Source organism: Dama dama, chromosome 29 (genome assembly GCF_033118175.1).
Source record: "Dama dama isolate Ldn47 chromosome 29, ASM3311817v1, whole genome shotgun sequence".
In the NCBI taxonomy this organism is placed as follows: domain Eukaryota; kingdom Metazoa; phylum Chordata; class Mammalia; order Artiodactyla; family Cervidae; genus Dama; species Dama dama.
In genome coordinates, this window is record NC_083709.1 from 47,878,801 (window position 1) to 47,895,446 (window position 16,646).

General features: G+C 40.2%; 1 protein-coding gene across 1 annotated transcript in view; it reads left to right on the forward strand.

The window, feature by feature from the left end:
- The window catches only part of GLIS3 (GLIS family zinc finger 3), a 674,957-nt gene that overhangs the window by 50,490 nt on the left and 607,821 nt on the right, over nucleotides 1–16,646 (forward strand). Inside the window, exon 3 of the mRNA XM_061132893.1 lies at nucleotides 14,296–14,383. The gene's annotated coding sequence lies outside the window, so the exon portion shown is untranslated. The remainder of the gene's footprint in view (nucleotides 1–14,295; nucleotides 14,384–16,646) is intronic.

Here is a 16,646-nt window from a genome sequence, read left to right on the forward strand (position 1 = left end):
GGGAACAGAAATACAAGCAGAGTGGTACGGATTATATCCATTCCATAGATATCTAGGCCATTTGGCTCTTAGGTTGCATTTATGTGTGTGAGGATCTTCCCTAGTTCAGAATTGCTGCTTTGCCTCTTTTTGAAGCCTTAGAATTGTTTACAGCAGGGTTTGAACTTAGGTGCCAGTCTAGTGTAGGTTTTTCCCCCTTAAACAAACTTTGAGGGCTTCTCTGGTAGTCCAGTGGTTAAGAGTCTGTCTTGCAATTCATGGGATACTAATTTGACCTCTGGTCTGGGAAGGTCCCATATGCCACAGTTCAGCTAAACCCATGTGCAACAACTACTGAACCTGCGCTCTAGAGCCCATGAGCTGCAGCTACTCCAGCCTGCACATCCTAGAGCCTCTGCTCTAAAACAAGAGAAGCCTCTGCAATGAAAAGCTAGAGAGTATCCCCCTCTGGCCACAACTGGAGAAAGCCTGCATGCATCAGGAAGACCCAGCACAGCCAAAAATAACTAACTAAACAAATAAAATTATTAAAAAAAAAAAAAGAACTTTGATTATAAAGGGATCCATCTGTAGGCTCCCTAAGGCAGCCCAAAATCACACTGTTTTCTGCCCACAACCCATTTTCACATTATCAAGCTGAATATACATTCCACTTTGCTAGGCCTAAATAGGCATGCTTCTTAGAAGAGCACCACCTAAACTTGAGGCTAGCTACGGACTGTGTAGGAAACAGGATGAGCAAGATATTCTCAGAAAGTCACTGAGGACAAGGGTGCTATTGAAGACTTAGACAGTTTTGTCAGAGGACTTGACAACCTTCTCTCTTGATACCCGTATTAAGATTTTGTACTGTCTCTTCATATAAGTGTTTTCTAAGTTTAAAGCTAATTTGGTATTAGGCTGATTTATTTTATCTATAATAGTTAGGACATAAATGAGCGAAGATGTTAAATGGTATTTTTAACAGAAAAAAATTTTTTTAATTATTTCATTAGCTTTCTAGGACTTTGAGAATGGATGTCAAAAGCTCACAGGAGAGGAGGACTGCAGAAAAAAATTAAATTCAGCACAAATCTGTGGCTGATGGTGTTTGAAGCCAATTGCCTATAGGTTATTTCATTGGGAGCATTATTCTGCTTCAGAAGAGGAGTTTAGTAATTTACCTTAGAGCATATAGCACAATTAAAAAAATAGATATTTTCTAATACTGAGGTCAAGTAGAAAATAAACATAGAATGGAAAGATGGAGACCAAAGGGAAAACCGATGTATCACTAATCCTTAAATTAGCGGTTCTCAACTGGAAGATACCCAGTACATTCTTAGGGAATGATAGTTTTATGTGAGTATTTAGTATTTTTGCATATTGATTTTTATGGTAATTTAGAAAATATGTAAGAACACTCTAGGTGATCTGTATGAGCACTTAGTACTGTCAACTGCAAATTGGCACTTACCAAGAGCATTGCCAAGGACTGAACACAAAGGCATTTGCCATCTGCCTCTAGGGAGATTGAACCCCATGCTGCTATAGCTATTGACCTTTAACAACCCCTGAGGGAGTTCAGGGTGGAGTGAGGAACTCTTTGCTCCAGGGAATCTGGTGGGACAGGTCTTTAGATGAATGTTTTTAGGAACAGATTTTATGATCTCCTCGCATCTCTTCATATCTAGAGAAGCACTAAATCCCTTCATGGTGACATCAGATCCTCATGACTAACAAAAAACCTTTTGTAAATTGAATGATTCACAGTATTGAACTCCTCCTTCAGCAAAACCTCATATATTGACTTTGCCCCACTGCCTCTTTGGAGCAGTCTCTCAGAGCTATCTGAGATGCTGCCTCCCGGGCTGAAGTCCTTGTTTTGCCCCAAATAAAACTTAACTCACAACTCTCAAGTTGTACATCTTTTTTTAGTTGACAGTACTGCCATGGTATTTTCATCCTTGGGATTGTGTTTGTCTTTATAGTCAATGAGAAAAACAAGAGATGGGGCCTAAAATCTAAAGGATATATTTGCACCCAGCAGAGCCTAAATGTCACTGCAACACACTATATGGATGAAAGTTTCACAGCAAGTTAAATGAAGAGAAGGAATGAAAGAATTGAGTTATCACACCATACACCATAAAAACAGGCATAGGGTTCAAGAGATTCCTATAAGTAGTGATCAATTTTGTCATTACAGCTTTGTCCATCATGCTTACTAATGCCATTAAAATGAACTGTATTAGTTTTATCATTTTGTTTGCATTAAATTTTGTCTATTTGGTTGGGTTCTTAAAATTGTCTGAGGGCAATAAATATAAGGACTTTATAACTCTCTTTAGGTTCCTACATAATTTGAGAAAAAAACCCCAAGGGTTTGTGAGAATTATATTCCATATAATAACTAAAGTTCAGTACAGGTGCTCAGTCGTGTATAACTCTTTGCGACCCTATAGGCTGCAGCACCCCAGGCTTCCCTGTCCATCACCAACTCCCAGAGCCTACTCAAACTCATGTCCATTGAGTTGGTGATGCCATCCAACTATCTCATCCTCTGTCATCCCCTTCTCCTCTTGTCTTCAATCTTTCCCAGCATCAGGGTCTTTTCTAATGAGTCAGTTCTTCGCATCAAATGACCAAAGTGTTGGAGCTTCCGTTTCAGCATCCGTTCTTTCAATGAATATTCAGGACTGATTTCCTTTCGGATGGACTGGTTGAATCTCCTTGCAGTCCAAGGGGCTCTCAAGAGTCTTTTCCAACACCACAGTTCAAAATCATCAATTCTTCAGTGCTCAGCTTTCTTTATAGTTCAACTTTCACATCCATACATGACTATTGGAAAAACCATAGCTTTGACTAGACGAACCTTTGTTGGCAAAGTAATGTCTCTGCTTTTTAATATGCTGTCTAGGTTGGTTATAGTTTTTCTTCCAAGGAGCAAGCCTCTTTTAATTTCATGGCTACAGTCACAATCTGCAGTGATTTTGGAGCCTAAGAAAATAAAGTCTGTCACTGTTTCCACTATTTCTCCGTCTATTTGCCATGAAGTGATGGGACAAGATGCCATGATCTTAGTTTTCTGAATGTTGAATTTTAAGCCAACTTTTTCATTCTCCTCTTTCACTTTCATCAAGAGGCTCTTTAGTTCTTCACTTTCTGCCATAAGGGTGGTGTCATCTGCATATTTGAGGTTATTGATATTTCTCCCGGCAGTCTTGACTCCAGCTTGTGCTTCATCCAGCCTGACATTTTGCATGATGTACTCTGCATATAAGTTAAATAAGCAGGGTGACAATATACAGCCTTGATGTACTCCTTTCCCAATTTGGAACCAGTCTGTTGTTCCATGTCCAGTTCTAACTATTGCTTCTTGACCTGCATACCAATTTCTCAGGAGGCAGGTAAGGTGGTCTGGTATTCCCATCTCTTGAAGAATTTTCCACAGTTTGTTGTGATCCACACAGTCAAAGGCTTTGACATAGTCAATAATAAGAAGTAGGTGTTTTTCTGGAACTCTCTTGCTTTTTCTATGATCCAGCGGATGTTGGCAGTTTGAACTCTGGTTCCTCTGCCTTTTATAAACCCAGCTTAAACATCTGGAAGTTCATGGTTCACGTATGGTTGAAGCCTCACTTGGAGAATTTTGAGCATTACTTTGCTAGTGTGTGAGATGAGTGCAGTTGTACAGTAGTTTGAACATTCTTTGGCATTGTATTTCTTTGGGATTGGAATGAAAACTGAGCTTTTCCAGTCCTGTGACCACTGCTGAGTTTTCCAAATTTGCTGGCATATTGAGTACAGCACTTTAGCAGCAGCATCTTTTAGGATTTGAAATAGCTCAACTGGCATTCCATCACCTCCTTTAGGTTTGTTAGTAGTGATGCTTTCTAAGCATAATAACTAAAGGTGGGCCCCAAAAGTTTGCAGTTACCTTCCTGGTGGTCAAAACTAAAAGAAAAATAAACTTGATTAGCTAAAGATCTATCTTATCTATAAGATAAAAATACTGCATTTTCTCAGAAGGAGTTTTGCTGGCATTTAAACATGAGCAAAAATCCCTAGGGAATACCTATAAACGTGATATGCAGCAGAGGACGGTTAGTCCTTGACAACATCCTCTGTCAGGAAAACAGTGAGTTTAATGCCAATATTTCTATAGCATCTTTTGATGCAAGGCGAAGGAGGATACATGAGAATTAGAATGACTGTCATGGACCAAAGCAAACATACAACTAATTCACACAAAATGATAACTGATTCATGTGAATCATGTGAAAAACCCTTATGAATGTTTTTCAACCATAGTTTCAATATATGCATAAATTTCTTATACAACTTTGAAATCTTAGTATCATTTTCACAATTAACTTTTACGTTTTGGCCTACAGCTATAAATGAAAAAATAAGATTGCCTTTTCTCCCTGTCTCTCTGCTAGGGAGAAAAAGCAACTGGTTCTCTGTTGTTCTAGCTTCCTCTTAGTACATGAAAAAATAAATATTTAATTTATTTATAATCTAATCCTTAATGTTTCAAATACATGGAATTTTCAATAAATTACTCCTGTTTTCACATGTACTGTCAAAAAAGATACTGAGAATTATTTATAGGCATTTGGGGATGGAGGAGACTTTAGTAGTCATATCTGAAGTCAGAACTAGCCAATACATTGCTCTTATATAAGCTTCCAGGTTTGCTATCCCTGTGGCCAATATTATTTTTCTTTGACAATCTTTATGTTTTATGACTAGTTCCTTTTTTCACATCTATAGTTTGTGGCTTATTATTTGTTCCTCTCTTATTTTAGTTTAATAATTCAGTAACCAAAGGACTGTTTGCAGTGAGAAGCATAATTTTGTTGAAATGACTAGAATCTTCAATGTTTCCCATAATGGTTTTTGTTATGACATCATGCTGTGACAGTAGTTCTCAATGTGTAAACTCTGTAATGATCCAGTTGCACAGGTAAGCATGTTCACCTTTAATAAATGAGTAACAAGACTTCCTGTAACCATAACAAGGGCAAATCTGGCCATAAGTATATTAGCAAATAAAGTAGCATTCACATGTTAATTAGGAGATAATTTGTAGGAATATAGGAATATTTTTGATAACATACTCAAATATATGGTACCAATATCTACACCCCTGCCTAAGGCCAAAATGGAGGACAATATCCTGATGTCCTCATTCTGTTTTCAGTTCAGTTCAGGTCAGTCGTTCAGTCATGTCTGACTTTTTGTGACCCCATGGACTGCACAACACCAGGCTCGCTGTCCATCACCAACTCCCGGAGTTTACTCAAACTCATGTCCATTGAGTCGGTGATGTCATTCAACCATCTCATCCTCTGTCGTCCCCTTTTCTCCCTGCCCTCAATCTTTCCCAGCATCAGGGTCTTTTCTAATGAGTCAGCTCTTCGCATCAGGTGGCCAAAGTATTGGAGTTTTAGCTTCAGCATCAGTCCTTCCAATGGATATTCAGGATTGATTTCCTTTAGGATGGACTGGTTGGATCTCCTTGCAGTCCAAGGGATTCTCAAGAATCTTCTCAAACACCACAGTTCTAAAGCATCAATTCTTCAGTGCTCAGCTTTCTTTATAGTCCAACTCTCACATCTATACATGACCACTGGAAAAACCATAGCCTTGATTAGACAGACCTTTGTTGGCAAAGTCATGTCTCTGCTTTTTAATATGCTATCTAGGTTGGTCACAGCTTTTCTTCCAAGGAGCAAGCCTCTTTAAATTTAATGGATACAGTCACCATCTGCAGTGATTTTGGAGACCGAGAAATAAAGTCTGTCACTGTTTCCACTGTTTCCCCATCTATTTGCTATGAAGTGATGGGACCAGATGCCATGATCTTACTTTTCTGAATGTTGAGTTTTAAGCCAACTTTTTCACTCTCCTCTTTCACTTTCATCAAGAGGCCCTTTAGTTCTTCTTCGCTTTCTGCCATAAGGGTGGTGTCATCTGAATATCTGAGGTTATTGATATTTCCTCCTGCAATCTTGATTCCAGCTTGTGCTTCATCCAGCCCAGCATTTCTTATAATGTACTCTGCATGTAAGTTAAATAAGCAGGGTAACAATATACAGCCTTTATGTACTCCTTTCCCAATTTGGAACCAGTCTGTTGTTCCATGTCCAGTTCTGATGTTGCTTCTTGACCTACACACAGATTTCTCAGGAGGCAGGTAAGGTGGTCTGGTATTCCCAACTCTTGAAGAATTTTCCACAGTTTGTTGTGATCCACACAGTCAAAGGCTTTGGCGTAGTCAATAAAGCAGAAGTAGATGTTTTTCTGGAACTGTCTTGCTTTTTTGATGATCCAACGGATGTTGGAAATTTAATCTCTGGTTCCTCTGCCTTTTATAAATCCAACTTGAACATCGGGAAGTTCATGGTTCATGTGCTGTTGAAGCCTGGCTTGGAGAATTTTGAACTTTACTAGCGTGAGAGATACGTGCAATTGTGCAGTAGTTTGAGCTTTCTTTGCCATTGCCTTTCTTTGGGATTGGAATGAAAACTGACGTTTTCCAGCCCTGTAGGCACTGCTGAGTTTTCCAAATTTGCTGGCATGTTGAGTGCAGCACTTTCAGAGCATCACCTTTTAAGATTTGAAATAGCTCAAATGGAATTTCATCACCTCCACTAACTTTGTTCGTAGTAATGCTTCTTAAGGCCCACTCGACTTCGCACTCCAGGATGTCTGGCTTTAGGTGAGTGATCACACCATCATGATTATCTGGGTCATTAAAATCTTTTTTGTATAGTTCTTTTGTGTATTCTTGCCACCTCTTCTTAATATCTTCTGCTTCTGTTAAGTCCATACCTTTCTGTCGTTTATCGTGCCCATCTTTGCATGAAATGTTCCCTTGGTATCTCTAATTTTGTTGAAGAGATCTCTTGTCCCTCCCATTCTATTGTTTTCCTCTATTTCTTTGCACTGATCACTGAGGAAGGCTATCTTATCTCTCCTTGCTATTCTTTGGGACTCTGTGTTCAAATGGGAATATCTTTCCTTTTTTCCTTTGTCTTTTGCTTCTCTTCTTTTCACAGCTATTTGTAAGGCCTCCTCTGACACCCATTTTGCCTTTTTTGCATTTGTTTTTCTTGGGGATGGTCTTGATCCCTGTCTCCTATACAATGTCACAAACCTCCGTCCATAATTCTTCAGGCACTCTATCAGATCTAATCCCTTGAATCTATGTCTCACTTCCACTGTATAATCGTGGGGATTTGATTTAGGTCATACCTGAATGGTCTAGTGGTTTTCCCTACGTTCTTCAATTTCAGTCTGAATTTGGCAGTAAGGAGTTCATGATCTGAGCCACAGTCAGTTCCTGGTCTTGTTTTTGCTGACTTATAGAGCTTCTCCATCTTTGGCTGCAAAGAATATCATCAGTCTGATTTCGGTATTGACCATCTGGTGGTGTTCATGTGTAGAGTTTTCTCTTGTGTTGTTGGAAGAGGGTGTTTGCTATGACCATTGCGTTCTCTTGGCAAAACTCTATTAGCCTTTGCCCTGCTTCTTTCTGTACTCCAAGGCCAAATTTGCCTGTTACCTCAGGTATTTCTTAACTTTCTGCTTTTGCATTCCCATCCTCTATAATGAAAAGGACATCTTTTTTGGGTGTTAGTTCTAGAAGATGTTGTAAGTCTTCGTAGAACCATTGATCTTCAGCTTCTTCAGCGTTACTGATCAGGGCATAGACTTGGATTATTGTGTTACTGAATGGTTTGCCTTGGAAACGAACATAGATCATCCCGTCATTTTTGAGATTGCATCCAAATACTGCATTTCGGACTCTTTTGTTGACTATGATGGCTACTCCATTTCTTCTAAGGGATTCTTGCCCACAGTAGTAGATATAATGGTCATCTGAATTAAATTCACTCATTCCAGTCCATTTTAGTTCTTGGATTCCTTAAATGTTGATATTCACTGTTGCCATTTCCTGTTTGACCGCTTCCAATTTGCCTTGATTCATGGACCTAACATTCTAGGTTCCTATGCAATATTGCTCTTTACAGCAATGGACTTTACTTCTATCACCAGTCACATCCACAACTGGGTGTTATTTTTGTTTTGGCTTTGTCTCTTCATTCTTTCTGGAGTTATTTCTCCACTGATCTCCAGTAATATATTAAGCACCTACGGACCTGGGGAGTTCATCCTTCATTGTTGTATCTTTTTGCCTTTTCATACTGTTCATTCTGCTTACACTCAACATTTCATCAATCAAGCCCCACTGAAATTTACCCCCTAAAGAGATCTACCTTTTGCATCTCTATCCTTCCTGCTATTGTCCTAATTCAGGCCACCATTATCTCTTGTCCATATTATATTAACTTCCTTCTAACTCAACTCCATTATTTTTCTCATGCCCTCCCTTGAATCTATCACCACACAGAAGAGCCATCTTTTCTAAAACACAACATGATCATGTCCCTCCTTGAAAACTTCAGTGAGGCTCTTTTACTTCAAACTCCTTATGTGCCTTCTGAGGTTCTTCATAACCAGAATCCTGCTTCCCTTTGGGCCTTTTCTCATTGGGTGACTCACCCACCGCTCCTCCCCACGCACTGCAGCGTCAGTCACCGTGTTTCTTTCCATTCCTTGAACTGGCCACATGATCTCTCATTTCTGAACTTCACACTGTTTATCTGCTCAAATATTCTTCTCCGCATATTTTTCAGCCATAATATCATGCTTCTAAGTAAACTTAGCTTCGTAGCCAGTGCTGAATTAGACGTCCCTTCTGTCAGTGTTCATAGCATCCTCACTTAGCACCATGGTATCACGTATCACAGTGTATTGCGAATTTACTTGTCAGTAACAGCCTCCAAATATGGGCTGCTTGAATAAAAGGACAAGGTCTTATGAAAAGAATCTCATATGTATATATTAACTGTCGACTAAAAAAGTTACACCATGTGAGAGTTGCGAATTAAGTTTTATTCTGGGCAAAAGGAAGACTTGCATCGCAGGAGACAGTACATCAGATAGCTCTGAGACTGCTCCAAAGAGGCAGTGGGGGAAGGTCAATGTATAAGATTTTGGTGAAGGAGGTGTTCAGTGCAATCAAGCACTTACTTTACAAAAGGTTTTCTGCTAGTCAGGAGAAGCTGATGTCACCATGAAGGATTTTAGTGATTTTCTACATCTGAAGAGATGCAAGGATTGGGATCTTGAAATCAGTTCCTGAAAATATGTAACTATCTAAAGGCCAGTTCCACTGTATTCCCTGGAGCACCGAGTGCCCTACTCCACCCTGAACTCCCCCAGGGGGTGTTGAAGGTCAGCAGCTGCAGCAGCACAGAGTTCAATCTCTGCAGAGTGTGTGAAAGTCACTTAGTCGTGTTCGACTCTTTGTGACCCGGTGGACTGTAGCCTGCCAGGTCCCTCTGTCCAGGAACAGAATCCTGGAATGGGTAGCCGTTCCCTTCTCCAGCGGATCTTCCCAGCCCAGGGATCGAACCCAGGTCTCTCGCACTGCAGGCGGATTCTTCAGTCTGAGCCACCAGCGGAGCCCAGTCTGCAGAGGCAGGATGGCAAATGCCCTTGTTGTTGTTCAGTAGCTGGCAGATGCTCTTGACAAGTGCCAGTTTGTCATTGACAATACACACACAATCAATGTCCAGTAACTTATTAACACCTGGCATTGTGGTTATAAAAGAATGTCAGCATGATACAGACGGAAGGACAGACTGGGGCTTGATCCTGCCTTTGTCTCCTGAGCATCTGTGAGAACTTGGACAGGTTACTTGATCTTCCTGAGCCTTTGTTTCCTCATCTGTAAATGGGGATTATTATAAAATTTTCAGATTCTGTACCCTCCCCGCTCCCCAAAGCATAAGATTTGTGATAGGGAGACCAGAATGTAATCAAAGATAATCTCAGGTACTGGGTGTAGTGTTGGGTAGGAGATGGGTGGCTGAGGAGCCACTTTGAACTAAAGGAAACCTACTGGCTTATCCATTACGTGAAACCAACTCCAGTCTGGCGCAGAATGGAGGACAAAGGAGGCAGTTTATTCCAGGACCCAGGGGACATGAAGATGGTGGTGGGGGAGGGGGGGACATTAGTATGTACACAGATCATTTGGGACTATTGTTAAAATGCAGATAATGATTCAGTAAAACAGGGTGGAGCCTGAGCTTTTGAATTTCTAACAAATTCCCAGGTAATACTAATGCTGCTGATCCTGGGAGCACACTTTCAGTAGCAAGAATACAGAAAATAACCAGTTATGCTACCTCTTACTGGTGTAATGATATGGCAAAACTATTAGCCTCAGTAGGTAATGTGAGAATTCTTTTGGGGAAGAATACTGTATGTGCTTAGAAAAAAAAAATACTCTGATAAATTACTGAGTTTGGGGTGAGGGAAAGTGACTCACCAAAGGACATGTTGAAATAATTATTGATGATCCTAAACTGCCTTCTCAGAAAGTTGAGGGGGGGAGTCCCCATGAACTTCAAGCCTTTTTTATCTGTTCACCAGGATGCGTGTGGCATCTGGGTTTGAGGGCAAAGAGTACTTACTCTGCACAGGAGAGGAGTGCTAGAGGGAATAGAGATTGAATGGGAGAACTGGAGAGAGACCCACATTAAAGAAGTGTCTGTATAGTTATTTAGAAGTTCTTTGCTTGACAATATACTCATTTTTGTTCTTCCCTTCCAAGGAATCCTTTGGACTGCTCATCAATGCTGCTGTGCATATGGTTTCTTTCTTTCTTTGCATGGGGAGTACGTTTGAAGGGGTGGATGAGCTCATAGCAGGGTCACGCTAGCCTCAAAGAGCTCTGTTTGGTTCTGCAGCAGCTACTGGATGGTGGGTAGGCAGGGGAAAGGGTGGCACACATCACATCTCCTATTGTTGAGTAATATGGCTCTGCTGCTGTCAAAATCAGTAATTAAAGCAAAGAGCAATAATGGGTTAGCAACAGCACAGAGGCCCACAATAACAATGGGGATGAAAATAGGTTGCTTGGGAAAAGGTTAGCAGTGCCTGCAGTGTTTACCTAGAAAGAGCGAAGCCATCATGCTGATCAAACTTTATTATCCATGTTCAGTTCAGTTCAGTCGCTCAGTCATGTCCGACTCTTACGAATTTATTATTATGAATATCCATATTCAGGCCTCCTTTGTTTCATAACCTCACAAAATTATAACTCAAGGAAGCAGCACTAGTTTTCTTTTTTTTCTTTTTTTTTTCCATTTATTTTTATTAGTTGGAGGCTAATTACTTTACAATATTGTAGTGGGTTTTGCCATACATTGACATGAATCAGCCATGGATTTACATGTAATCCCCATCCCGATCCCCCCTCCCACCTCCCTCTCCATCCCATCCCTCTGGGTCTTCCCAGTGCACCAGGCCTGAGCACTTGTCTCATGCATCCCACCTGGGCTGGTGGTCTGTTTCACCCTTGATAGTATACTTGTTTCAATGGTGTTCTCTCAAAACATCCCACCCTCGCCTTCTCCCACAGAGTCCAAAATTCTGTTCTGTACATCTGTGTCTCTTTTTCTGTTTTGCATATAGGGTTGTCGTTACCATCTTTCTAAATTCCATATATATGTGTTAGTATACTGTATTGGTCTTTATCTTTCTGGCTTACTTCACTCTGTATAATGGGCTCCAGTTTCATCCATCTCATTAGAACTGATTGAAATGAATTCTTTTTAACGGCTGAGTAATATTCCATGGTGTATATGTACCACAGCTTCCTTATCCATTTGTCTGCTGATGGGCATCTAGGTTGCTTCCATGTGCTGGCTATTATAAACATCAGAACTAGTTTTAAAACATAGAATCTTAACCTGGGATGCAGGAAAGGGCTTAGAGAGGTGGTACCTTTGAATTTCCTATTATGTGCAAAAATTATATGTATATGCATATCTTTCTAGGGAGAGGCTACATAGCTTTCAGCAAATTGCATATTTAATGGACATATAAAAATAGTTAAGAATCATTGACTTCAAAAGAAAGCCAGCTAGCAATCTGTCTATGACACTCTTGCTTATGAACATAATGAAAAAAATGGGGGGGGGGGAAGGAAACTAGGAATCTTGTCAATAAAAATTAAAAGAATCATGCCAGTGTTACACTGTTACAGTCTTAACAATATGAGGTCCAGTCAGAAGATGAAACTTTTGCATCTGCTTCAGTTCAGTTCAGTTCAGTTGCTCAGTCGTGTCCGACTCTCTGCGACCCCATGAATCACAGCACGCCAGGCCTCCCTGTCCATCACCAGCTCCTGGAGTTTACTCAAACCCATGTCCATTGAGTCGGTGATGCCATCCAGCCATCTCATCCTCTGTCATTCCCTTCTTCTCCTGCCTTCAATCTTTCCTAGCACAGGGTCTTTTCCAATGAGTCAGCTCTTTGCATCAGGTGGCCAAAGTACTGGAGTTTCAGCTTCAACATCAGTCCTTCCAATGAACACCCAGGACTGATCTCCTTTAGGATGGACTGGTTGGATCTCCATGCAGTCCAAGGGACTCTCAAGAGTCTTCTCCAACACCACAGTTCAAAAGCAGCAATTCTTCTGTGCTCAGCTTTCTTTATAGTCCAACTCTCCCAACCATACATGATCACTGGAAAAACCATAGCCTTGACTATTAGGACCTAGTTGGCAAAGTAATGTCTCTGCTTTTTAATATGCTATCTAGGTTGGTCATAACTTTTCTTCCAAGGAGGAAGTGTCTTTTAATTTCATGGCTGCAGTCACCATCTGCAGTGATTTTGGAGCCCAGAAAAATAAAGTCAGCCACTGTTTCCACTGTTTCCCCATCTATTTGCCATGAAGTGATGGGACCAGATGCCATGATCTTAGTTTTCTGAATGTTGAGCTTTAAGCCAGCTTTTTCACTCTCCTCTTTCACTTTCATCAAGAGACTCTTTAGTTCTTCTTCACTTTCTGTCATAAGGGTGGTGTCGTCTGCATATTTAAGGTTATTGATATTTCTCCCGGCAATCTTGATTCCAGCTTGTGCTTCATCCAGCCCAGCATTTCTCAGGATGTACTCTGCATATAAGTTAAATAAGCAGGGTGACAATATACAGCCTTGACGCATTCCTTTTCCTATTTGGAACCAGTCTGTTGTTCACGTCCAGTTCTAACTGTTGCTTCCTGACCTGCATACAGATTTCTCAGGAGGCAGGTCAGGTGGTCTGGTATTCCCATCTCTTGAAGAATTTTCCACAGTTTGTTGTGATCCACACAGTCAAAGGCTTTGGCGTAGTCAATAAAGCAGAAGTAGATGTTTTTCTGGAACTCTCTTGCTTTTTCGATGATCCAGCGGATGTTGGCAATTTGATCTCTGGTTCCTCTGCCTGACTTCCCTTGATATTATTCCATAGAAAGTAATGGCAAATTAGTCTCTGTCTCTACAGTAAATAAAAACAGTAAGAAAAACATGACGTCAGAGTGTAAAAGAACAAATTCAGGTTAGATCAGTAGCTCTGTCCCCCAGGGAGTATTTGGCAACATCTGAGACACTTTTGTTTGTCTCAGCTCAGGTGTGCTACTGGGGGACTGCTCACATCCTACAACACACAGGGCAGCACCCACAACAAGGAATTATCTCGTCCTAAATGTCAATAGTGCAGATGTTGAGAAATCCTGAGTTAGAATAAATAAAAATGCCCTAGTTATGAGGAGTATGAACAACTGAAATAGGTACCTTAGGAACTGTAAAATTTCCTTCCGTAAGGTTTTAAATGATCAAGAACCTCCTCCCTAACTCACAAAGCACCTTCATTTTCTGCAGAGGTGAAGGTACAATCTGTGGGGATGAAGCTCACACGAGCTAGACTTGGTATTTTTTAATTTCATGTCCTCACAGTTCCTGTGTTTGCAGAATGAATAAATATATCTATTTATTGCAGATGACCTGCTACTAATTTGACTGTCTTAGAGTCAAATGCTTTTCTAAATAGGAAGGATAATCCTATTCCACCAACTTGAAATTGTAAGGAAATTTAGATAGGAAAACCATCACCTGGTCCAGAATTTAGCCAGACTGGCGGCAAGAGCCTGCTTGGATGTGGTAGCAACTCCTGGTAAAGTATCCATATAAACTTCTCAAAGGACCAGTTTGGAATGGAATCTGCCAGTAATGCAGGAGACCTGGCTTCGATCCCTGGGTCAGGAAGATTTCCTGGAGAAGGGAATGACAACCTACTCCAGTGTACTTGCCTGAGAAATCCTATGGATAGAGGAACCTGGTGGGCAGTCCATGGGGTCGCAAACAGTCGGATAACTGAGTGACTAACACTTTCTTTTACTTTCAGCCCCTCAGAAGGAGAGGTGTCACCAGTACCCAGGTGACCCATGGGCTGTGTGGAGATCCTTTCCCTCTGGATAGAGCATCAAAGCTGGGTGAGTAACAGACATTCCTCAAGCTGCCTTTTGAGCCTGAGGCATAAGAAGAAAAGCAGATTGAAATCTCTGTAACAGGCGTATGTGCACACCAAAATATTATAGTGAGTGAGCTGGGGGAAATAGGGAATCATCTCAGCATCTCAAAAAAATAATCAAGCTATACCTGCAAGTCACCTTATGTTGGAAGTCATATAAGTAATTATTAGTCAATGAACACATTTATAGTCTACTTGTAAAACACTGCCTTTTAAGGGAGAAGATGTGATTGGAGTTTAATAAGCTGAGTTATTAGGATTTAAATTCATGGACACAATTTGTAAATTTATGAACATGGTCTGCATAAAACCTTAACATTAACATTTAGTAGGTTGGAGACATGCAATAGATGCCCATCTTATTCTTAACGAATAATTGTAAAGCATTTTACACTGTTATAGACATTTTACAGAGTCATGGTTCCGCATTTTTAAGTTGGCAATTAGTTATCTACTGGATATTCAGTGCAATAATAGTATTTAGAGTGTTTTCCCAAGCCAGTCTGATTAAATAGCTAATTATAGTGCTAGTTATTGAGGTGATGGCCCCCAAGCTTAAAGGTATTCATAATAGTTAGACATGGCTATATTTGGCAGTGTTTTGCTATTGCTGTAATACACCGAGAGCTATATGAGTTATAATCTTTGCTCATTAGTGGTGTGAGGAATGAATAGTGTGCTTGCATTAGTCTGTGCTCTGTAAAAACAAATGTAGAGTCAGATATACAAAATCAGGAAAAATCAAATGAATGCAGTGGGCTACCTTTTCTGAAAAACTTTGGCATGAGATGCAAAGCTGACCTTTTTAATGGATATGGATCGTTTCTCACATATATTTCATCTGAATTAAAGGTAAGTCTTCTTCCTTCCACCCATTCATTGGTGGTACATAGCACATTAATGGTACATAGCACCATTAAACTAAAGCTTGAAGGGTACTGATTTCCTTTGCTTGTTGTTCAAGAACAATGACCATAAAGAATTCTTCAGTATTTGAATAACAAATCCAAAGCCTAACTCCATGTGCTTTGGGAGACTAAAGTCTCTGAACAACCCCAGATCACTCTGTTAGTCCTTGACATAGGGGCTCTGAAACAACAACAGCAAAGTTTGAACTGAGCTCTCCTAAAAGAAAGATATGAATGTTCCAAACCTCTCTCAAACCGTTCTGTGCTTTAGGTAATCCCTAAGAAGAATCCTGAATTATTAGGGGGAGCAGACCAAGACAATCACAATAAACTTAGAAATAAATTCAGTCAAAAAGAAGTGCAGAGTATGGAAGGTGTTTCTTTTTAAATGCAGAGTAATTATCCTGGAATTAGGCCTTGAATGGAACCAGGTTCAGCAAGTCCAAGTCCTAATTCCTTCTGGTTCACCTAAAAGTACCATTTTCTGTTCCAGTTTTGGTTACTCTGTGAGTCGTATGAAAAGTCCAAATTCAGGTGTACTGACCCATGAAGGTCACAGGAAAGATACTGCTTTATTTGGCAGTAAAAAGAGAATCATATTGAAACAGAGTCCCTCTTATATTTTTAACAGCAACAAGAATGATAAAATAAAAACTGTTTCCCATTAATTAAGTGATCAGGTTGATCTCTAAAAACAAATTAACATCATGTGCCTCATGATATGATATATCAAGAAGGATGCAACATTACTTCTTTGGTTTTCCTGACAAAAATGAATAATCTGAATCTAATTATGAGGGAACATCAGGCAAATTCAACCCATGAGACTTTCTACAAAATAACTAGCTTGTGCTTTTCATAAATATCAAGGCCAAATAACATAAATGAGAGCTACCATTAAGAAGAATAAAGAAACATGAAAACTAATGCAATGTGTGATACAGAATTAGATCCTAGACTGGGAAAAACCAGAGAGTTATGAAACTGTTTTCAGAAAATTGATGAAAAATTAATATGGAAGGTACTCCATATTCTGTATCATCAGGGAAATGTAAATTAATACAACAATGAGATGGTGCATGCATGCTAAGTTGCATCAGTCGTATGCGACCCTGTGGACTGTAGTCCTCCAGGCTCCTTTGTTAATGGAATTCTCCAGGCAAGAATACTGGAGTGGGTTGCCATGCCCTTCTCCAAGGAACGAGATATTACCACACACCTATTAGAATGGCCAAAATCCTAAATCCTGCTGCCATATGACCCAGAAATCCCACTCCTGGGCACACACTGAGGAAACCAGATCTGAAAGAGACACGT